This window comes from Haliotis rubra, unplaced genomic scaffold, assembly GCF_003918875.1.
Source record: "Haliotis rubra isolate DU_JTF1 unplaced genomic scaffold, ASM391887v1 Scf241, whole genome shotgun sequence".
In the NCBI taxonomy this organism is placed as follows: Eukaryota; Metazoa; Mollusca; class Gastropoda; order Lepetellida; family Haliotidae; genus Haliotis; species Haliotis rubra.
The window spans coordinates 708,411-733,777 of record NW_025766459.1 but is presented as its reverse complement, the minus strand read 5'-3'; the positions used below and the strand labels follow the sequence as shown (position 1 = coordinate 733,777).

At 42.1% G+C, this 25,367-nt stretch overlaps 1 protein-coding gene across 6 annotated transcripts in view; it reads right to left on the bottom strand.

The window, feature by feature from the left end:
* Nucleotides 1-25,367, bottom strand: part of LOC124278756 (dystroglycan 1-like) — a 94,974-nt gene that overhangs the window by 28,178 nt on the left and 41,429 nt on the right. The window contains exon 1 of one of the 6 annotated variants that reach the window (XM_046714518.1): nt 17,003-17,201. The exons of 3 other annotated variants lie outside the window; for them this stretch is intronic. The gene's annotated coding sequence lies outside the window, so the exon portion shown is untranslated. Of the gene's footprint in view, nt 1-222; nt 361-16,725; nt 16,811-17,002; nt 17,202-25,367 lie in introns of those variants that run through there. 2 more of the 6 variants (XM_046714525.1, XM_046714522.1) reach the window with 2 other exon arrangements.

Genomic DNA, 25,367 nt, shown 5'->3' with positions numbered 1-25,367 from the left:
CCAAACACCCCCATGAAAGACCTTACATGTGGCAACATTCCGCATGATATATCCGATTGTGCAGCAGCCTTAATTATCACATTTACCTGCTAGATATAAACAAAAATATATCTGTCAGATAAATATTTCTTTTCTGGTAAACATCCTATTTTTTTCAAAATCACATATTTAAATTATAAGTACATATGTAAATCTTCTAAAGATAAAGCTGTTGTTACTTACAGTGTTCATATGTCAGTGGTAATAATCCTGGGTATAATATCCACACAGAGACACAGACCAGTGTATCCCACTACAACACCTCTTTATCTCAATAGCATCAGTAGATAAATGTGGTGTAACAAGCTCAGTTCCAATATGAGAGACACTGCAGCCAACTGGTCCACTGGCTCATGACATGCTAGCAATTTCAACCCTGTACATACACACCAGGATGATTGGTCAAGCTGACCACTCTAGATTGAGTGACAGTCTGGCCAGCCAATCAGTGAGCTGGACTCACAAGCAGTGCTATCACACTGTTAAGTACCCAAGCTGAGAGTGGGGTCAGACAGTATCACAACAAATGTCACTCAGCAAGGATTTAATCGTTTACAAACACACAATGGCATATGGTAACAGTGAAGAAAAGAAAAACCAAAAACTATATGACATGTAAATGACATGTCATTTAGGTTTTTTCTCGAATAATGCATATTTTTTATACCTTTCTCAGTGGATACGCTTATTAAATCAGTTTTCACCTTTGGTATTTGGCAAACTTGAAAATAATGGCATCTAATGGAACTATCACAGCCAACTGATAAAAAGATGTGTTTCTATAAATACATAAAACATGAATAAAAGCAGAGAAATGTAAGTAATATTTTTCACTACTTAAACTTGACATATTTGCTAAAGCATAATGACATACCCAATTGAACAAACAGCATCTAAAACAATCAGAGATAATCTCTAGAAATAATACTGTTTAATTGTTTACACCATGTGATATATGTATTGTTATAGCTGTGAGGTAATTATCCCCACCCCCAGGGTAAGCCCCCTGACCCACCCAGGGTGTCTCTAGAGGTAATGACAGGGATTGTTCTAATCCCTGGGTGGGGTGTATATACACTACACAATGCCTGAAACAACAGGAGGAGTCAGCTCATTAAGAGGTCATTAGATGAAACACCCAATTAGCAGCTGGTGCTTCTGTCTGCCAGCTGGACTAATTGTGAATGACGAGGAAGGGATTAGATGATGTGTTTGAAGAGATATAGGTGATAATAGAGTGTTATACACCCTGCCACTGATGCACGACAAACGCAAACACCCGTTCAACGAGGGTTTGTAGCATGACGATGACATCTGGGATTGGGAGCATGACATCTGTGACTGGTAGCATGACATCGGAACTGAAAGACACATTGACATGTTCCTTCTACAGAAGCCATTCCCTGTCACAGTAATAAGATCATAAAGGTAGCAAGGCTTATCGCAGATCCTCCTTGAGAAACTCCAATAAAGCCAACTCACTAACCTTAGAGGTTTACAGCATCTACCCAATGTCCACACAATAGTGTAGCACCTTAACAAAGCCAGCCCACTAACCTTACAGCATCTACCCTGTGTCCAGGCATTAGCTGTCCAGGCTATAGAGTAGCAGCACCTTCAATCCGCTCCGACTGCTACTGTCTTACACTCACTTCAGTAAGCCTGCACAATGTCTTGAGAGCGGGATTGATCCCGGTGCGACAGATGCAGGACATTGCAGACTGTGATTGTACCCTGACTCAGACCAGCTGCTGTTGTACACCACCGTGACTTTCTTCAACGTTTGTATCCATGTACAGTTTCATTGCTATATCTCTTGTCTCAAAATTGTCTGAAAAACTACAGCTGTGACAAAATCAATCTGGTCTTTAATGTTGCATTATGCCTGTGTTTTCTCCAGCTTCTGCCGCATACTCTCTACCTTGTGTCTTTGTTAGTCCACCAATAGAATGGATACATGTTCTAGCATCAGACGTGTTGCCGTGACAATATGCAAATTTAATATTCTGTATTTCATGTCTGCTGTCAAACTTCTGAAACAAGGTTGCCCATGTGACTTACATGTGAATGTAAATTACAATCATATATTATGTATTCCGAACACACCTAAATCTAAACTTGTCTACTGTGTGTAACTCCTGACATTTGAAACACAAAATATCAACACTATTAGTGTCCATGTTGACCATAAATCTGACAATTCCAGAAGAGCCAGCTATTCTGCCCTTCTTCATTATTTCGCAATTCTGTTGGCAAATATATTTTCAACACCTTCAGCAAATACTACACTGTAAAAGACACCATTCATTTGCTATGAATTGAACGCAATCAATAAAAACCAATAAGCCGGGCCTCCAATACGCCCCTGCCTGACACCTCTATTTAACATGCACCTGGACTCAAGTGTATGTTTCAAAGTAAAGCCAAACGATATTGACACAAATTAAACACGACTTGAGCGTGCCACACACCTCTAAGGTATCAGTAATAAATACATTCAGATCCCTCAAGTATATATTACCTAAGTGGTCCTCTCGATATTCCTGTGGCAAAAACATTTTAAAATTATTTAAATGTGCAGAGTTCAGCTCTAGACTTCAGTTCCTCCAAATGATTTTTTCAAGTATTCCTCAGAAAATATTATGTTTTTCAATATTGGTATTTTCATTAAGAATTTTTTTTTTCTGCCAACGAATTATTGCTATATACCTAAAATAATGCAGATGAGAACTAAAATGCACTCACTATAAAATGGTAACATTTGCTTTGAGAACATAAATGATAATGGAATGTGGTTGTCAGATTTTAGACTCGTAACATATACAACGAAGCAAATTCCTATCAAATTCAAATCCTGTACTGCTTTTGCAGTTCAAAAGTACAGTAAGTTCCAAACTGAAAACATCTTGAAGACCAATACAATACCAGATATTATTCCTTTCAAGTGAAAATAACACATCACATTAGATGTAGTTTAATACCACTAGTATACTTTCAGTATAGTCAAACCAGGGAAATCTAAACCTGGACGTTGTGAGTGACAAACCCACTGACCACTGACCCATTCCACTGCCTCCCCCAGTAGTTTACCATAAACATTGCTGAATACAACCAAGTGTAGGAAAGTGGCTCCACCCCATGCTTCTGGCATTGGTGGCAGACTTCCAATATTGTCCCAGTACCAGCTGCATGTGGGTGTGGGTGGAGTGGGTGTGGCTGTGTGGGTGGAGTGGGTGTGGCTACAGTCCACCCTGCTGCCATGACAGTAGCTGGTCCTGTCTTCAGATGACATCAGGTCCACGTCCCACATAAATCCATATTTTTATACACACGTCATATAACTGTCATGATGATATTTACAGAACTGTGTTGTTTCCTATTTTAGCCCTGTACTCATCTGATAGTGTTAATCATGTGTATGAGTAAGGGCTGGAGTGGGTGGAGGGTTCGCCAGGATAAAATAACAGGAAAAAGTGGTTTGTGAGTTGTGTGTCACTGAAATTTATCCCAGCTATGTGGGCGGATCCCTTCCCCTCATCCTTCAGTCCCCCCCCTCTCCCCCCCTTCATGTAGCAAGGTATGGTGTATATCATGTATATCAACTTGGTATTTAGTGTATAGCATGTATATCAACCTGGTACAATGAATGACTGAGTTTGGTTTTACACTGCTTTTAGCAATATTCCAGCAATATCACGGCAGGGGACATCAGAAATGGTCAACCTGGTACAGTGTACATCAAATAGGTATAGTCACAGTGCATCAACTAGGTATAATGTATATCAATCTGGTACAGTGTATATCATGTATATCCTCCAGTATAGTATACATCATGTATACAACCCTGCCTGGTGTATATCAACCCAGTAATGCCAGTAAAGCACCAAGGCATATAGTCTCCCATGTGGTGGGGCAGTTGTGTGGCTGGCCACCTTCTTCCTATGTATAATATATTACAACCTGCAGCAACGTTGGAAGATGGTTGATAAGCAGTGGTTGTAACGACACTCTCACTGAGCCAATGTTGATCTTTGTGGTTCTCGTGTGTCCCTGTTCACAAACAAAGCTGGAGTGGTCAGCCTCTTTACTTACATTACAAACCTAATTAGTCTGTCAACACTTGAAAAGAATGCAGGTCAGCAGAGCTATCATAGCCTGGCCAGTCCTCATTCAGTCTGTGCATACTGTAAGACAACACTCTGATGCATACCACAGTATCGATACTGACCTGTATATTGCAACAACATACATGACCAGCAGTATCAATACTGACTCTGTGCTTCAGTGGTTCTACACTGTGGTCGAAAAGGTTGTTGTCAACACAGGTACTAGAGATATGTACCCTGTACGTTTCTGTATGCAGAATTGTACATACAGAAACATACAGAAACATACCCGGTACCCTAAACAGGAACGAATCCATATCCAAAACCAAAACTGTATGTAGTTGTTCCTGTTCAACTGCTCTGATTGGTATTGCGCATGGCAAAACATTTGTTACTGTGTATGCTAGAATCTTTTATAACCTATAAACTGCATCTAATACAACAGTATGGCAGTTCTGATCAAGAAAACGGCACAGTGAAGAATGGACTCATTCTAGGGTACGTTTCTGTGTTCTGGTTTTAGCTGGGGTATGTTTCTGTACACACGTGTATACAGAAACGTACCTGGGGTACAAACTGTAGTACACATGCCGACAACAACCCCTTCAGCTTTACTGTTTCATAGGACAGGTCTGTATTCTTCACGTCGAGATGGTGCTAGCCTTTCATAAATTTTTTTGAAAATAAGGATACAACAGATAGAATTTTATGAAACAATGGTGAGTTCGGACAAAACATAAGTGAGCGAGTAAGGCTTTGTGCCGCTTTTAGCAATATTGCAGCATTATCACGCCGGGCTTCACAAATTGTGGGGAATCGAACCCAGGTCTTCATCGTGACGAGCGAACAATTTATCCACTCAGCTACCCCATCGCCCCTACAAAACATGAAGATGCTAGGACACTTACATGGCTGACAATCAACTGCTCCAGTAGACACTGTGCATTACTGAGACTAGACTAATGCTTAGTCTCTGAATATATGAAATTTTGATAGTAACAAACAAGCCCATTTAAATTGAAAAGGAGCCCTAGGGAGCCCAGAGATTCCTGAACCTGAGGAAATCTAGACTTGCTTTATTTAGGCTTTAGCACTGCGGATAGGGCTTGACAGCAGGGAAAATAATGTGGTTCAGGGACTGTGAGACAGATTATACTGAGACATACAAAACCTGATGCCCTTCCCTCATTGCAAGTTTCACAGAAGGATCACTGTAGATGAAGCCCCAGTCACAGCATGAGTTCCTCACACATTGTGACCTTAGTGCTGAAACCACAGAGCCACTCAGACTGGAGGTGGTGGTAGTGCTATCATCTGTGTGTGGAATAATCCTGATATCATTGCCCATCAATAATATATTTACTGGCCCATCGAGAATATAGTTACTGGATTATCAATAAAATATTTACTGGCCTATCAATAAAATATTTATTCCAGAAAACAGTTTCAGAGCCAGTGCTCCAATATGGCCCTCTGAAACAGGATCATCTAGTCTTGCTCCAAGGCTGTACTAAGTCCTGGAGTGAATCATTCTCTTCTTTAAATAGACAAGTCTAGATAAGCTGGCAGTACACATATGCCAGCGTTTATTTGGACAACTTGGTGTTTTTATTTACATAATCTAGAACTCATCATGTAAAGTTATAATTACTGCCTCAGAGACTTGTGCAAGTCTAGAATTATCCAACCGAGGACAATAAGCCCCCACACATGGCAGTTCTGATTTCTTTGTGGAGCTGGGTCTGCAACACGACTGAAGCTGCTCCTCCAGGAAGAAGACACTGCTCCCATCTGTCGGAGTATTCCACCATGCTGTCCCAGCACAGGATGTCTGTCAGATGTTACAAACTGACATCTCACAGATACACATCAATTGAAACAATTAACTATTGAAAAAAACGACAGTTGTATCTACGTCTCAAGCTCCACATTAGTTCCTGTGAACCCTCACAACCCTGAAAGCCATCTGATAACATCTACAGCAAATAAAGACCCCCTGTTCATTTCCTTGCCTCAATTAATACCTATCCCTCCAGCCATATCATATATAAATGTATTACCCTCCTTCCCCCAGCACAGTCAGCCTCCAGCATCCTGCCCCACCCTGTACCACATACTGACTCTCACAATAGCCCCTTGTTTAGAAGACATTAAATTGGATTTACCACAACAGTTTTCAATATAAATTATTCATTACCACTAGCCCTGCTTATATTCATAAATGTGTGGAACAAAGGTCGGCGTTCAGTGTCTAATCTCCAGCCAGACCGGCCATTGATGGAAGGTCACACTTGGTAAATAGACAAAGTAGTTCCATTAATTGCTGAATAGACACATATGTATGTTAGTGTAGAGTTACGCCGCTGAGCCAGCAGACGAGCAGTAAAATATTGTCCGGAAAATGAGAAGGAATATTCATGTGGACTTTACATCGTAGTCTGTCCAGTCAATGTCAAACTGTCATTTTGACGTCAAGAGGCATTCTGAGTATGTATATAATCTGGGTTAGAGTACCACAGTAGAGCTGCAGAAACATCTCATCTTGTAGTTTCAACCTTCTTTTGCATTCAAGTCTGCAAGAATATTGATATTGCACGTCGATAAGCTTCCAGATTTGAAATCATTTTGCATTTATTGGAGTAGAATCAGGTTCGTCCCTTAAAGACACACTACTGAGGGACCACTAATACATGGATGTCCATATCAAGCCCACAAGCTGAAATGTTTATATGGATTCACTCTTCAAAGTCATGTTCCATCTACAGCTATTTGTCAGCATTTTCATAAATGGATGTTTGATCTGCTTCCACCTCAGGGAGGGTTAATACAGGACCAGGGTTAACACAAAAGCACGAGGCCCCACCCTTGTGGTTTAATATTCACTGTCTTCCCGTTGTCATATGTCAGTGACAATGCTTCCTTGTTGTTCACTTATACTGATTCATCATAACCAGTCATCCTGGCATATTTAAATTTCTCATTTAGGAAAGGAAATGAGAAAAGTCATTTTCATATTACAGCTGATGTCACGCTATGATGTGGCATGGGGATGTCAAGAAACATGAGCTGTCGACTGTTACAATCCTTGTCCACCGGTCCTCCATGGATGATGTCGTCTAAAAGTGCTGTTACAGCCATCGAACAATAACCAAACCATCTTCGTGACAATTAATCACAACAATTGATTTTATTGTCAAATAAATCTTTCTGTTAATGAGAATATTTCTAACTGGATGAGTATGATGAAAATAAATGTAATGGAACAATAGTACTTATTGCATTAATAATACTGACATGTAATAATATGTGGAGTCAGCAAAGAGGGCCACACAAACGCCAGTATGCAAGTATTACACAGACAACCCCTGGTCTGGACTGTTCGGTATATCATGTGCGGGAAATACAGGACATAAACACATGGTATTCCCGTTGTTATTAGCATTGTCTAAATGATAATGAATTGTTGAACACAACTAACAGTACTGACCTACTCGGCCCATTACTACAGTCTCCCTGGTCAGTAATTGGCTGACCGATATACATTGTACAACACAGTCACTGGTCACAGGTACTGTTATATCCCATGTGTGGAATACAGTAGATGGATGGCTGACTGATACATTGTACAACACAGTCACTGGTCACAGGTACTGTTATATCCCATGTGTGGAATACAGTAGGATGGCTGACTGATACATTGTACAACACAGTCACTGGTCACAGGTACTGTTATATCCCAGGTGTGGAATACAGTAGGATGGCTGGACTGATACATATACATTGTACAAACACAGTCACTGGTCACAGGTACTGTTATATCCCATTGTACAACACAGTCACTGGTCACGGAGGTACTGTTATATCCCATGTGTGGAATACAGTAGGATGGCTGACGGATACATTGTACAACACAGTCACTGGTCACATCCCTTGTGTGGAATACAGTAGGATGGCTGACTGATACATTGTACAACACAGTCACTGGTCACAGGTACTGTTATATCCCATGTGTGGAATACAGTAGGATGGTGAATACAGTAGGATGGGAATACACTGGTCACAGGTACTGTTATATCCCATGTGTGGAATACAGTAGGATGGCTTACTGATACATTGTACAACACAGTCACTGGTCACAGGTACTGTTATATCCCATGTGTGGAATACAGTAGGATGGCTGACGGATACATTGTACAACACAGTCACTGGTCACAGGTACTGTTATATCCCTTGTGTGGAATACAGTAGGATGGCTTACTGATACATTGTACAACACAGTCACTGGTCACAGGTACTGTTATATCCCATGTGTGGAATACAGTAGGATGGCTGACTGATACATTGTACAACACAGTCACTGGTCACAGGTACTGTTATATCCCATGTGTGGAATACAGTACGATGGCTTACTGATACATTGTACAACACAGTCACTGGTCACAGGTACTGTTATATCCCGTGTGTGGAATACAGTAGGATGGCTGACTGATACATTGTACAACACAGTCACTGGTCACAGGTACTGTTATATCCCGTGTGTGGAATACAGTAGGATGGCTGACCGATATACATTGTACAACACAGTCATTGGTCACAGGTACTGTTATATCCCGTGTGTGGAATACAGTAGGATGGCTGACCGATATACATTGTACAACACAGTCACTGGTCACAGGTACTGTTATATCCCGTGTGTGGAATACAGTAGGATGGCTGACTGATATACACTGTACAACACAGTCACTGGTCACAGGTACTGTTATATCCCATGTGTGGAATACAGTAGGATGGCTGACTGATACATTGTACAACACAGTCACTGGTCACAGGTACTGTTATATCCCATGTGTGGAATACAGTAGGATGGCTGACCGATACATTGTACAACACAGTCACTGGTCACAGGTACTGTTATATCCCGTGTGTGGAATACAGTAGGATGGCTGACTGATATACATTGTACAACACAGTCACTGGTCACAGGTACTGTTATATCCCGTGTGTGGAATACAGTAGGATGGCTGACTGATATACATTGTACAACACAGTCACTGGTCACAGGTACTGTAATATCCCATGTGTGGAATACAGTAGGATGGCTGACCGATACACTGTACAACACAGTCACTGGTCACAGGTACTGTTATATCCTGTGTGTGGAATACAGTAGGGTGGCTGACTGATACATTGTACAACACAGTCACTGGTCACAGGTACTGTTATATCCCATGTGTGGAATACAGTAGGATGGCTGACTGATACATTGTACAACACAGTCACTGGTCACAGGTACTGTTATATCCCATGTGTGGAATACAGTAGGATGGCTGACCGATATACACTGTACAACACAGTCACTGGTCACAGGTACTGTTATATCCCGTGTGTGGAATACAGTAGGATGGCTGACTGATATACATTGGGCATGTACTGTTATATCCCATGTGTGGAATACAGTAGGATGGCTGACGGATACATTGTACAACACAGTCACTGGTCACAGGTACTGTTATATCCCTTGTGTGGAATACAGTAGGATGGCTTACTGATACATTGTACAACACAGTCACTGGTCACAGGTACTGTTATATCCCATGTGTGGAATACAGTAGGATGGCTGACTGATACATTGTACAACACAGTCACTGGTCACAGGTACTGTTATATCCCATGTGTGGAATACAGTACGATGGCTTACTGATACATTGTACAACACAGTCACTGGTCACAGGTACTGTTATATCCCGTGTGTGGAATACAGTAGGATGGCTGACTGATACATTGTACAACACAGTCACTGGTCACAGGTACTGTTATAGGAATACAGTAGGATGGCTGACCGATATACATTGTACAACACAGTCATTGGTCACAGGTACTGTTATATCCCGTGGTGTGGAATACAGTAGGATGGTGACCGGTACAACACAGTCACTGGTCACAGGTACTGTTATACGTGTGTGGAATACAGTAGGATGGCTGACATACACTGTGTACTGTTATATCCCATGTGTGGAATACAGTAGGATGGCTGACTGGTACAACACAGTCACTGGTCACAGGTACTGTTATATCCCATGTGTGGAATACAGTAGGATGGCTGACCGATACATTGTACAACACAGTCACTGGTCACAGGTACTGTTATATCCCGTGTGTGGAATACAGTAGGATGGCTGACTGATATACATTGTACAACACAGTCACTGGTCACAGGTACTGTTATATCCCGTGTGTGGAATACAGTAGGATGGCTGACTGATATACATTGTACAACACAGTCACTGGTCACAGGTACTGTAATATCCCATGTGTGGAATACAGTAGGATGGCTGACCGATACACTGTGCTGGTCACAGGTACTGTTATATCCTGTGTGTGGAATACAGTAGGGTGGCTGACTGATGGTCACTGGTCACAGGTACTGGGTGGATGGCTGACTGGGCACTGGTGGTACTGTTATATTGGTGTGGGTAGGATGGCTGAGGGGCATGGTGGAATACAGTAGGATGGCTAACGAAACATTGTACAACACAGTCACTGGTCACAGGGTGGGGGTGTGGGCAGGTGTTGGTGGTGGTGGGGCGTGGTTGGTGGTGGTGGTGGGTCATGCTTGTTTGAGTGGGGCATGGTTGGTGGTGGAGGGGCATGGTTGGGGTGGGGGTGGGGCATGTGTTTTGTCAATCTTATGACGCAAAATACATCTGCAGGTTATCCTCAGTTGAGGTGAAACTGTTGTCTACCCACTGTCCAAATAAATAATATAATTTAATGTAATGCAAAGTATGTTCCTCAAAACAGCTTAAGGTCATGCCATGGCAGATGAAGTAAAGTAACATGTAAGATCTATTAGGTCCTTGGCTATAGATACATATTCTCCAAGCTGCTGCTGCTGCTATAGTTTCTGTTGAAGCTGGCATAGAATTTCCAGGAGTAATTATGCTTGGTGTCAAGTGATCAATATCTCTCAGCTTTTGAAGATACATAAGTGTTATCAGCATGCAGCTTTCACACCAGTGATTGACGATATGAGCACCATCCTGCCTGCGGGATATGCTCACATACTAAACAGACCAGGGGCTGATCCATAAACCATCTGCAGTGCTACAATGTTAACCTACAGAGCTGCCACAGTTGTGCCATGGACGTTAGTAGAATATGGATGGTCCAACCTGACATTCAAGTTCTACCCATAGATCAGTTATTGTACCCATTCCTTATAAAGTCAGCCTAATCTCAAGTTTGACGTGGAACCTCATGCATTAACTTGCTATAAGGACACACTAAGTGGTAGTGACGAGGAGTACAAACAACCCCAGGTGGGGCTGTTATGTATCCATGGCAACCAACTACACAACTCGTCTATCAGCAGCAGACCCATTGAGTGGTATTTCCTCTCACCTGTGAGATCTGGGTCATGACCGCATGATCCATTTGGTATTCAGCGTGACACCCAGGTGAAAATTCCCCGACATAGATAGACACGAGGATCCAGACTGGAGGAGACACGGGGTATATCGGAACCCAATTACAAGCACACCTGGCGGGGATGAAGATCTGGGGCAATCCCAGGAGGGAACCTACCACCAAAATAAATGCATAATTTACCATGATCACCAACAAGCACCATGGTGAAACCACGAAAACTATCCGAGGGAGATGTAAGTACTCAGCAATGTCCATGTGTTTTTGTGACCACGCTGTATCTCCAGCCCATCAACTGCCAACACACAAGGGACATTCCTAGGAAACCTCCTGGGTGCCGTGTTACATTTACACTTATACAACAAGACTCACACTTTCATGCAAGGCTACCATAATCTCATAATTGACAGCTTTCTTATTTTTTTAAAAGAAATTGAAACAGCTTGGTTAAAGCTAACAAAGAACTTTGAGTCTTTAATGTTAAAAAAGACACAAAAATGCCAACATAAACATTTCCATGGGTCCCCTGTTGGGAATCAAACCTGGTGTATGATGCCAAACATACATAATGCTGGACTACTCTACTGTCTGGTCTAAACCTTCAGGTCCCCTGTTGGGAATCAAACCCAGGCCTGGTATATGATGCCAAACACACATAATGCTGGACTACTCTACTGTCTGGTCTAAATCTAAACCTTCAGGTCCCCTGTTGGGAATCAAACCCAGGCCTGGTATATGATGCCAAACACACATAATGCTGGACTACTCTACTGTCTGGTCTAAACCTTCAGGTCCACTGTTGGGAATCAAACCTGGTGTATGATGCCAAACATACATAATGCTGGACTACTCTACTGTCTGGCTTAAACCTTCAGGTCCATTGTTCCTACCATCCCAATACATAAACGACATGGCCCAACAACGTCTCTATATACATCTAGTTTATCCTCTAAGACAATATCAGCCAGACAGTACTCCTTAAGACGATCACAATGATAAAATACCACACAATGACCACTGACAATACAAATGTTCACAACTGACTAGCCTACAACAATGGCCAGATTGTGATGCTATCTCAACCATCACCATCTGAAATAACCCAGCCACTTTTCCTACCCTCTGTTAAACCCTACAGGGTATAAAATACATATTTCTGTCTGCTCTCTACACAGGTTTCATGTGTAACTGTCACGCATAGCCCTGCAACAATCTGTGTTTCATTGTTACTAGAGTCACATCAAGTGAGTAAGTGAGTGAGTGAGTGAGTGAGTGAGTGAGTGAGTGAGTGAGTGAGTGAGTGAGTGAGTGAGTGAGTGAGTGAGTGAGTGAGTGAGCGAGTGAGCGAGCGAGCGAGCGAGCGGGCGGTCGGTCAAGTGAGTGTTAGCCCAACACAATGTATGCAATGACATCTGGTCAGACAAGGAACAACCACCTGTACTTCAAATACACTAACATTGAAATGTTTCACAAACCAAAACACATTTAGTCCTGTCTAACATGTTTCGGAACGTTCATACCAAGCAGGAGGGCGGAAGGTCGCAGGTTCGATCCTCGACCGCGTCATACTAACAGACATTAAAATATGGTATTTGTTGGTCCCTGCCTGGCGCAATGTTAATGAGTACAACAAAGACTGGTCGGCTCGGAGTCAGTATAATGTGTCTGAGTGGGGTATTCATGCTTCACTGCGGCATGGTATCTCAGTGGGCTAGCACTATAAAACCAGTTTAAGTCTGGGCTAGTACAAGCAGCCACACATACACACGCATGCACGTCATCATATGAGCGAAATATTCTCAAGCACAACGTTAAACCCAATTTCACCTCACCTCATACCAAGCATACCAGCCCCTACTTCACCAACCTTTTACTTTCTCAACCAACTTACCGACCTTTAGATTTCCCACCAAACTTATCAACCATTAACTTTCTGACCCAACTTTCCCACCACTCATCTTTCCCAGTCATATTTACACCACAACTTTCACAAGACAGTGATATATATGCACGTGTTCTGACTTCGTATAAGAACAATCTTCCCTGTGATATGACTTGACCCCATCCCCCTACACGGGTCAGTGCAGGGGGATCACAATACCCCGCAGTGTTCCAGGTGAGCTAACACGGTATTGAAGCAGCTCAGTTGTATCAGATAGTGGCGATAAAGGAACATACATCTTTCCCAGATGTGTTTTTATGTCAGTGCAGAGAAATCACTGTATTGACATCTTAGTTGCTGAAGACTTGACAAATACCTTGCGAGAATGATTCAAGCTCCAAGCAATACAACATGTCATGGAAATATACTCAGACTGATTCCTCATGTTTTCAGAAACATCCACAAATGGCACTGCTATACAACCCTGTATCACACTGCTATACAACCCTGCATCACACTGCTATACAACCCTGTATCACACTGCTATACAACCCTGTATCACACTGCTATACACCCTGTATCACACTGCCATACACCCCTGTATCACACTGCCATACAACCCTGCATCACACTGCTATACAACCCTGTATCACACTGCTATACAAGCCCGCATCACACTGCTATACAACACCATATCACACTGCTATACAACACCGTATCACACTGCTATACACCCTGTATCACACTGCCATACAACCCTGCATCACACTGCTATACAACCCTGTATCACACTGCTATACAGCCCTGTATCACACTGCTATACAAGCCCTGTATCACACTGCTATACAACCTTGTATCACACTGCTATACAACCCTGTATCACACTGCTATACACCCCGTATCACACTGCTATACACCCCATATCACACTGCTATACAACGCTGCATCACACTGCTATACAACCCTGTATCACACTGCTATACAACCCCATATCACACTGCTATACACCCACATGTGTATCTGTCTCCGACCTGTGACTGCCACAGTGTGCCTGGAGACATGGATCGGGGTATATTAATGGAAACACTGACTACAGTCACACCAGGTGGCCTGCAGTAGGAGTGGACAACGTTTTGTCATGTAGAAATTAAAAATATTTGGGAAGGGACGGGACATAAGAACACAAAGGAAATGATTTTCCACCTGGATGAACCGACCTCAGTTCACTGAACATGGTGCAGTCAACTTTCTTCCCAAATGAACGTGATAACCTTCTCTGTTGTTCTTAGTATCAAATGATTGTAGGGAGTTTAGTTACATCCACAACAAAAGGAAAATAGATATATGCTTCTCATTTCTCTTCTGAACAATGTAACATTGCCTGAGGTGACATGCAACATGCATCAGATCTTCATCCTTGCTGACATATGGAAGGCAGCGCCTGGTTCTAATGCTTACAGCACTCATGCTGATATTAACAATCAAAGTCATTTAACTTCATTATTCTTGCAAATACTAGTTTCATGAAACTGTGTGCAGCTTTCAGTCCAATCATTCTCCTGCCAATAGGATACATGTAATCAAAGTAGATAATCCATTACTTAAACCTCCCAAAACAATACAAGTATCCAGACCTTGGCCACTGTTCCACTAGTTTTCATTCCCAATACAATTCAAGCAATCAAATTTTTGCCTGTGTTCCATTACATTTCCTTCATAATACAATCCAAGTGAATAAACTATGACCATGAATCGATTACTTTTCCCTCCCCTTCTACTACAAGTAACAAGACTATGATGAGTGTTCCATTACTTTTCCCTCCCCTTCCACTACAAGTAACAAGACTATGATGAGCGTTCCATCACCTTTTCCTCCCCTTCCACTACAAGTAACAAGACTATGAGTGTTCCATTACTTTTCCCTCCCCAAACAGCACAAGCAACAAGACTATGAGTGTTCCATTACTTTTCCTTCTTCATACACTACAAGTAATGAAACAATGTCCACTAATCAATTACTTCTCCCTCCCCAAGAATCACACTGTGGTCGGCAACAATACAAGCCTAATGATAAAGGTATTCCCCCTATCCCACACTGACCTTGCCGTTGTCCCCTCCACGCCTGTCCACTCATTTCAACTGACCCCCTCCTGCCCCGTCGCCATCCTCACAGGGGACAAAAGTCCACCCATAAATCGTGTCTGTGCTCCTGCCTACCTCAATTTATTACCCCCATGAAGAGAGAGCCATGCAGGCCGGTGGTCACCTGTCCCCTCTCCACGTCCACCTGGGAGATGTGTATCGTCTATCTACACTAATGATTCCTCTGGGGTCAAGATGAAACCTCATCTCTGGGCCAAACATTAAGATACTTTTCCTCTCTGCAGATACTGGGTGGGGGAAATCATATGTCAAAAAAAGAAAGATTTGGGGAATCAAACCCAATCCAAGTAACACTGTAGTCACTCAGGTAACCCTCTTTCTACAAACATACATATGAAATAAAGCCAAGAGCAGTAATTTGACAAAGTATGGTACCCCTCATTCTACACACATATACATGATATATAGCCATGAACAGCAATCTGAGCAGGTGTGGTTCCTCTCACTCAACACAGCTGAACAGGAACTCAAGGAAGTACTGCATGTTTCTCTCCTCACGGGTAGATTTGAACTATATCTCAAGAACAGTAACTTGAGGAAGTACGGTACCTCTCACTGGACATTAAACTACTTCAGATGAAGTGAAGTGGCTGGGCTTAGACATGGGCATCAGTACTTGTGAATACCTGTGTAGATAACGAACTTAACCCTTGGGTCTACTCCTGCCCAGTGGTGGAACAGCTGAAGAATCTCACCTGGGAACCCACTACACCACACAGCAGGGAGGAACCAGTGAGCCAGTCTAGATTTGTTATATCTGCCAGTAGACTGTAAATACAGCATGTTGTAAAGTAAATAGCATGTCATCTACCTGAGTCCAGTATCATGTCCGGGGTAATGAAGCAGAGAGGCTCCGGTCTGGTTTGTGCTGACTAGCGTGCTACATGTCAGCAGAGATAATGTTCCGTAACACTATGCAAAGGTTAAAGGGTCTAAGATTGTAAGTTGTTATCAGCGAGCAACTGTCAACGTCCCACAATGTCATTCATTCATAATGTTTGTCACTACGTCAGCCCTGACCAAGATTGGAAACTGTACGTGACTGTAATCATCTAGTTCATGAAATATGGGGTCAAATACAAAAGACAACAAACTGTCCCAAATATCTACCTGGATCCCACGAGGGCTTGAAGCAACCACAGCTATTTCCCTCCAAAACTGGGAAGAGCAGACGTCCAACACAAAGCCCCAGAACACATTCCCAAATGTCCAGGCAGTATGCCTTTACACACATGCAGTGTCATGGACTCGAGAGACATGCTCGGCCATGCATGAGATGAAATACCTGCGAAGCCGTAATGCAAATCCTTGACCGAGCAGAGTGACCGATGGCTTGATAGTTCGCCAGCTGGGCAGTTCGACCGACCTACAGCACACAAAACCTTACCTGAATTTCAGTAACTCCAACACAAGTTTTTTCCCTCTGTAAACTTCAGCACCTGCTATTTCCGATAATTTCCGAAGGGAGAAACTTTGAGGTCCGCTCACAGGTCTCACATATGTTTCACCCACACGAATAGGAAGCCGGGAATACTATAGGCTAGCGTAGAATGAGAGCGCACTCGAATGAACACACTTGACTGGCGGGACTAGAGGAGGGAGGAGGGGGATGGCTGCTAGCGCCTGACCTATGATTCACTGAGAGCAGGCGGCTCCCTCAGAGGCTCCACGGCTCCACAGATCAGATAGCCTGGGTATGAGGATGTTCCCAACAAAGCATTCTTATTTCACTGTGGATGATCAGATTTGATATTTTAAGTGGATATATTCCTGTGTTTCTGACAGGGTGGCTTTCAGGTCCTACACTGAATAATCCAGTAAGATGTTAAGATTTGCAATAATTCTTGTTAATGTCTGTCAGGCTTTATACAAACAATGTAGACATTACCCGGATAAGAGAGAGAGCTGCTTACATCTTGGGGAGTCGATATACACAAAACATCGTTATTTCATACAGAATATTCAGAACTACCAATTATGTAAATTATGTTTCCCAGTGTACAAAGCTGGGCAGACCTAGTTCCATGCTTAATGTCACAAGGCAAAGCTAGATCAGACTTGCGGATCACGGACCCTCTTCTACATAAGGGTCCTAATGTTTTATAGAGGCACATGTATTCAAAACAATATATTCATACTTTATTCAGGCTTGAAATAATGAATGTAGATGTGATACCCTTTCCAAATAGTTATCCAGTTTGCTGCCCAGAGACAATAAACTACTCAGATAAAATACTCGTGATGCTGGAACAGCAGGACTTCCACAAATGATGAAGCCACTTGCTTCACCTCCAAGTGGTGTTGTCTTTAAGGGCTGAGCAGCTCACAGCTACTTGACATTCACATGGCTTGCATAACAGTAGCTCAGAATTGATGGAGTTTCATAAACCCGTTTGATGTCCCAGACACATGAATAATACAACTGGTGAAACAAGTCCTCTGGGATGTTATTGTACATTTACCTACATACAATAATACAATGAAAACACAATTCATGGAAAATGTTAAATGTTTTTGAAAGTACCATACATGAATGCAAGAAGGGAAAACCCGCCCAACGTTTACTATCCAGAGTCTGAAATTAAGAACGAAAGCCATGGGGCAAGTGACAATATCCTGATGTTGAAAGAATGAAATAGGGGGCAGCTAGATTATAATCATTAAAGTCTCAGTCTGAGCGAGACCTGAAAACAGTTTAAACATCACATGTAGACACCATCAGTGTGTGCAACATCATATGTAGACACCATCAGTGTGTGCAACATCACATGTAGACACCATCAGTGTGTGCAACATCACATGTAGACACCATCAGTGTGTGCAACATCACATGTAGACACCATCAGTGTGTGCAACATCACATGTAGACACCATCAGTGTGTGCAACATCACATGTAGACACCATCAGTGTGTGCAACATCACATGTAGACACCATCAGTGTGTGCAACATCACATGTAGACACCATCAGTGTGTGCAACATCACATGTAGACACCATCAGTGTGTGCAACATCACATGTAGACACCATCAGTGTGTGCAACATCACATGTAGACACCATCAGTGTGTGCAACATCACATGTAGACACCATCAGTGTGTGCAACATCACATGTAGACATCATCAGTGTAGACACCATCAGTGTGTGCATCATCATGTAGACACCATCAGTGTGTGCATCATCATGTAGACACCATCAGTGTGTGCAACATCATCATGTAGACACCATCAGTGTGTGCAGCATCATATGTAGACACCATCAGTGTGTGCAACATCATATGTAGACACCATCAGTGTGTGCAACATCACATGTAGACACCATCAGTGTGTGCAACATCACATGTAGACACCATCAGTGTGTGCAACATCATATGTAGACACCATCAGTGTGTGCAACATCACATGTAGACACCATCAGTGTGTGCAACATCATATGTAGACACCATCAGTGTGTGCAACATCACATGTAGACACCATCAGTGTGTGCAACATCATATGTAGACACCATCAGTGTGTGCAACATCATATGTAGACACCATCAGTGTGTGCAACATCACATGTAGACACCATCAGTGTGTGCAACATCACATGTAGACACCATCAGTGTGTGCAACATCATATGTAGACACCATCAGTGTGTGCAACATCATATGTAGACACCATCAGTGTGTGCATCATATGTAGACACCATCAGTGTGTGCAACATCATATGTAGACACCATCAGTGTGTGCAACATCATATGTAGACACCATCAGTGTGTGCAACATCATATGTAGACACCATCAGTGTGTGCAACATCATATGTAGACACCATCAGTGTGTGCACAGCATCATGTGAGACACCATCAGTGTGCAACATCATATGTAGACACCATCAGTGTGTGCAACATCACATGTAGACACCATCAGTGTGTGTGTGCAGCATCATATGTAGACACCATCAGTGTGTGCAACATCACATGTAGACACCATCAGTGTGTGCAACATCACATGTAGACACCATCAGTGTGTGCAACATCACATGTAGACACCATCAGTGTGTGCAACATCATATGTAGACACCATCAGTGTGTGCAACGTCATATGTAGACACCATCGCAGTGCAGAGTTTACAAAAATAGTCTAGCATCTGTATTAGAGAAAAGCTGAAGAATGATCTTTAAATGTTTGTTTTTTTTATAAAATTTTAATTTCTATGAGGGGATAAAAGATTTCATCGAATGAACATGTGCAAACCACTGATGAAAGACTCCCTCCGCCTACAGCGGCAGGCAAGCAGCTGGCGTCCCGTGCAGCTCCAAGACACACCCTCTCTAATATAGCTGCCCTTTCCCAACTCGTCCTCAACACCCTCTGACAAGATCAGGTTTGGAAATGCAAAATAGCAGTTTGCCATTTACTGGGTGAAGATGAAGCTAAGTGGTAGCTCCTCTCAGTGAAGGCGAAACCTGCAGTGACATTTACACCAGCTTGTGGTCAGATCTCCATGTGTAAAACATGTCAAGCACAAATTCAAACACTCACTTCAGGAAATTATTTACTCGTAACTGACACACAACAAACGAGTTTTGCCGATTAACCCGGGGAGATATCGGAGTCCCTCCCACTGATCATTGCCACGTACAAGGAGAGGATCATAAAGCCTGGCCACCTGTCCTCATACAACACAAGCAAGTCCCTCCTTCAAACTCCCATGCCAGCCGCTGCCCACACAAGCAAGTCCCTCCTTCAAACTCCCATCCTAATCGCTGCCCATACAAGCAAGTCCCTCCTTCAAACTCCCATCCTAGCCGCTGCCCATACAAGCAAGTCCCTCCTTCAAACTCCCATCCCAGCCGCTGCCCACACAAGCAAGTCCTCCTTCAAACTCCCATCCTAAGCAGCGCTGCCCATACAAGCAAGTCCCTCCTTCAAACTCCCATCCTAGCCGCTGCCCATACAAGCAAGTCCCTCCTTCAAACTCCCATCCTAGCCGCTGCCCATACAAGCAAGTCCCTCCTTCAAACTCCCATGCCAGCCACTGCCCACACAAGCAAGTCCCTCCTTCAAACTCCCATGCCAGCGCTGCCCACACAAGCAAGTCCCTCCTTCAAACTCCCATCCTAGCCGCTGCCCATACAAGCAAGTCCCTCCTTCAAACTCCCATGCCAGCCGCTGCCCACACAAGCAAGTCCCTCCTTCAAACTCCCATGCCAGCCGCTGCCCATACAAGCAAGTCCCTCCTTCAAACTCCCATGCGAGCCGCTGCCCATACAAGCAAGTCCCTCCTTCAAACTCCCATGCCAGCCGCTGCCCACACAAGCCTGGTGAATGTCCATGGGGTAAAGAATCATCATCTATATCGTTATGTTATCATATGTGCCTGCCTTGAGCCAGACCAGCCAATACGAAAACACTCATTTAATGAATACGTAAACTACTGTAAACGTAATATATTTCGCGCAGGTTTTATTTTCTGGCACCGGCATAAAACACATTTTAGCCAAAATTTATCATAACATGAATAAACCTGTCATTCATTCAGTCTAGCCACGCTCGCCCCTGAGTTGTTACCATAACACATCAAGTTTGAAGACAGAAATCTACGGGAATCTTAAAATGACGACTGATAGTAGCATAAAGAATCATACTTAACTTTGGATTTCCCAAAACATAATTAAATAATGAGCCAAATCCCATCGCCGAATTAGCGAAAACAGCAATGTGTGTGGAAATTGGTCACATAACAGATGGTTTGATACAAAACAGATTACCATGAAACGACTCGGAAAGAAATAATACAGCAGTATTTTATTTATTCATTAAGATTTTATTTACCAGTACATCATGAAGCGAATAGTCACTTAACACTCAATCATCTCATTCACAACAACCCGGCCTTTTTGAAATCACAAAGAGCTTCATATACAGTAGAAGTTAATTCGTCAGATCGTCAGAATTCGGAACATAAGACTGATGTGTTTTTCATCTCTTCCGTGAGTAAACGGATTACTGTGTATTCTAAGATGCCTAGCGGTTAGAACAATCGAAAAAAGAATACATTATGAGACAATAAAGGTATAGTTTTTTGATGACGTAACAATTGAATGACGTTGTCCCGTCACTGCGCCATTCTAGTGTGCCCCCTCGTAATCGAATCATTTTACATTACGTCACAATGTAAGTGACGTCACGATGCATGTCAGTTGTCATCGCCTCGTACGGCCTCCTTCAGTAAACTACTCCGTTGCATCCCGTTTCTTGGTTTGCAGTTGCTTCACGCAGCTACCATCACTGGTGGAAACATTACCGTTATGTTTTACGACGGTTAAAATGTCTCAATTCGACTCACATAAGTTTTCAGCGACACGGTAACGTTCGGGCAATGTTTACATTCCCACAATGCAATCGTGGAATGTCGCTTGACTACTCAGCTTCATCTGGATGTACTGATCTAAACTTCCGTTGGTAGTAGAAATGCACGTTCATATTGCCCCATATGGTTACGTTAATGACAGATGTAATTAAAATAATTCAGAGAAGATATTTAATCCTAACGTAAACCGTCATCAAACTGTTATCATTTGTTTTTTCTGGTAACGTTTCGTCTTAACGAGGGGGCAGACACATCAATAGAACAGCGCACCAGTTAGCCCTGTGCGAGGATTCTTAATTTAGGTCACCGACACCGTCATTTGTTTTCTGCCTTAGGATTAATCGTAATTATCCTTAGAAAGTATTAAATTTAGCATCTTAGAAAGATGTAAAGTTGCTCTACCCCAATGTGTTTTAGTAATAAAGTATAGTTTGCCCTGAACTATTATAATATCAAAGCACTCGGACTACCGTCCTCGTGCTTTAATTATAATAGTTCAGGGCAAAACTATACTTTATTACAAAACACATTGGGGTAGAGCGAACTTTATTTCCTAACTAGTATATCGCACAGATAGGGATTTCCTGTAAGCAATAAACGCCACTCTGTTTGTTTTCACTGCTATTAGTGGCAGCCAAAGAGACAGCTGGCAGTTCCGGCAATTACTGATTGCGCGAATAATTGACCGCGCGATGTAGTCTAAATTGTCAATTCCGCGAAAATTGCACCACGCGAAAATAAGTACGTTTACAGTATATGTCTCCAAGTAGTACCAGTCATGAAGATCCAGAAAAAGGTGAAAAATTAACTGTACAATCTGCCCTCAAAAACCTGTACTGGCCTGTTAAGCCCTGTACTGGTGCTCTCAAACCCGTAATGGCCCGCTGAAACCTGTGTTGCCCTGCTCAAACCCACAATGGCCTGATCAAACCTGTATTGGCCCACTCAAACCCTTGATGGCCTGCTAAATCTGTTTGACCTCCAGTGCTTCGTTATAATGTAAGAGATGTACAGACAACCTAATCTTCCAGGCTCTACCCCCTCAAACAGGTATTCAAGAAAGGTTCTTCATTCATTTTAATTAAAAGACAATCTATCAAAACAAAAACCATCAGATCTAATGATTACAGAAGTTAATACAAGTAGAAAAGGCCTTTTCACAAACAAAATATAAAACCATTGAAATTGTTCACGGTACACAATCTAATCTGTGCAAGTACAGCAGTACTTTAACAACAGTTTAAGGCAGTTGATATTACCATTCCGCATCACATGGTGGACATTCCCTCTGGCCCTCCCTCTCACTCACGTGCTGTAACAATCTTCACATTACATAGATCATGCTATTAATGTGCTCTCACGTGCTGCAACAATCTTCACATTATATAGATCATGCTATAAATGTGCTCTCACGTGTTGTAACAATTTTCACATTACATAGATCATGCTATTAATGTGCTCTCACGTGCTGCAACAATCTTCACATTACATAGATCATGCTATAAATGTGCTCTCACGTGCTGCAACAATCTTCACATTACATAGATCATGCTATAAATGTGCTCTCACGTGCTGCAACAATCTTCACATTATATAGATCATACTATACATGTGCTCTCACGTGATGTAACAATCTTCACATTATATAGATCATGCTATTAATGTGCTCTCACGTGCTGCAACAATCTTCACATTACATAGATAATGCTATTAATGTGCTCTCACGTGCTGCAACAATCTTCACATTACATAGATCATGCTATAAATGTGCTCTCACGTGCTGTAACAATCTTCACTTTACATAGATCATGCTATAAATGTGCTCTCACGTGCTGCAACAATCTTCACATTATATAGATCATACTATACATGTGCTCTCACGTGCTGTAACAATCTTCACATTATATAGATCATGCTATTAATGTGCTCTCATGTGCTGCAACAATCTTCACATTAGATAGATCATGCTATTAATGTGCTCTCATGTGCTGCAACAATCTTCACATTAGATAGATCATGCTATTAATGTGCTCTCATGTGCTGTAACAATCTTCACATTATATAGATCATGCTATTAATGTGCTCTCACGTGCTGTAATAATCTTCACATTACATAGATCATGCTATTAATGTGCTCTCACGTGCTGTAATAATCTTCACATTACATAGATCATGATATTAATGTGCTCTCACGTGCTGCAACAATCTTCACATTATATAGATCATGCTATTAATGTGCTCTCACGTGCTGTGACAATCTTCACATTATATAGATCATGCTATTAATGTGCTCTCATGTGCTGTAACAATCTTCACATTATATTGATCATGCTATTAATGTGCTCTCATGTGCTGTAACAATCTTCACATTACATAGATCATACTATAAATGTGCTCTCACGTGCTGCAACAATCTTCACATTATATAGATCATGCTATTAATGTGCTCTCATGTGCTGTAACAATCTTCACATTACATTGATCATGCTATTAATGTGCTCTCACGTGCTGTAACAATCTTCACATTACATTGAGCATGTTATTAATGTGCTCTCATGTGCTGTAACAATCTTCACATTACATAGATCATGCTATTAATGTGCTCTCACGTGCTGTGACAATCTTCACATTATGTAGATCATGCTATTAATGTGCTCTCACGTGCTGTGACAATCTTCACATTATGTAGATCATGATATTAATGTGCTCTCATGTGCTGTAACAATCTTCACATTACATAGATCATACTATAAATGTGCTCTCACGTGCTGCAACAATCTTCACATTATATAGATCATGCTATTAATGTGCTCTCATGTGCTGTAACAATCTTCACATTACATTGATCATGCTATTAATGTGCTCTCACGTGCTGTAACAATCTTCACATTACATAGATCATGCTATTAATGTGCTCTCACATGCTGCAACAATCTTCACATTACATAGATCATGCTATAAATGTGCTCTCACGTGCTGTAACAATCTTCACATTACATTGATCATGCTATTAATGTGCTCTCACGTGCTGTAACAATCTTCACATTACATTGAGCATGCTATTAATGTGCTCTCATGTGCTGTAACAATCTTCGAATTACATAGATCATGCTATTAATGTGCTCTAACGTGCTGTAACTATCTTCACATTACATAGATCATGCTATTAATGTGCTCTTTACGTGCTGCAACAATCTTCACATTACATAGATCATGCTATTAATGTGCTCTCACGTGCTGTAACAATCTTCACATTACATAGATCATGCTATTAATGTGCTCTCACGTGCTGTAACAATCTTCACATTACATAGATCATGCTATTAATGTGCTCTTTACGTGCTGTAACAATCTTCACATTACATAGATCATGATATAAATGTGCTCTCACATGCTGT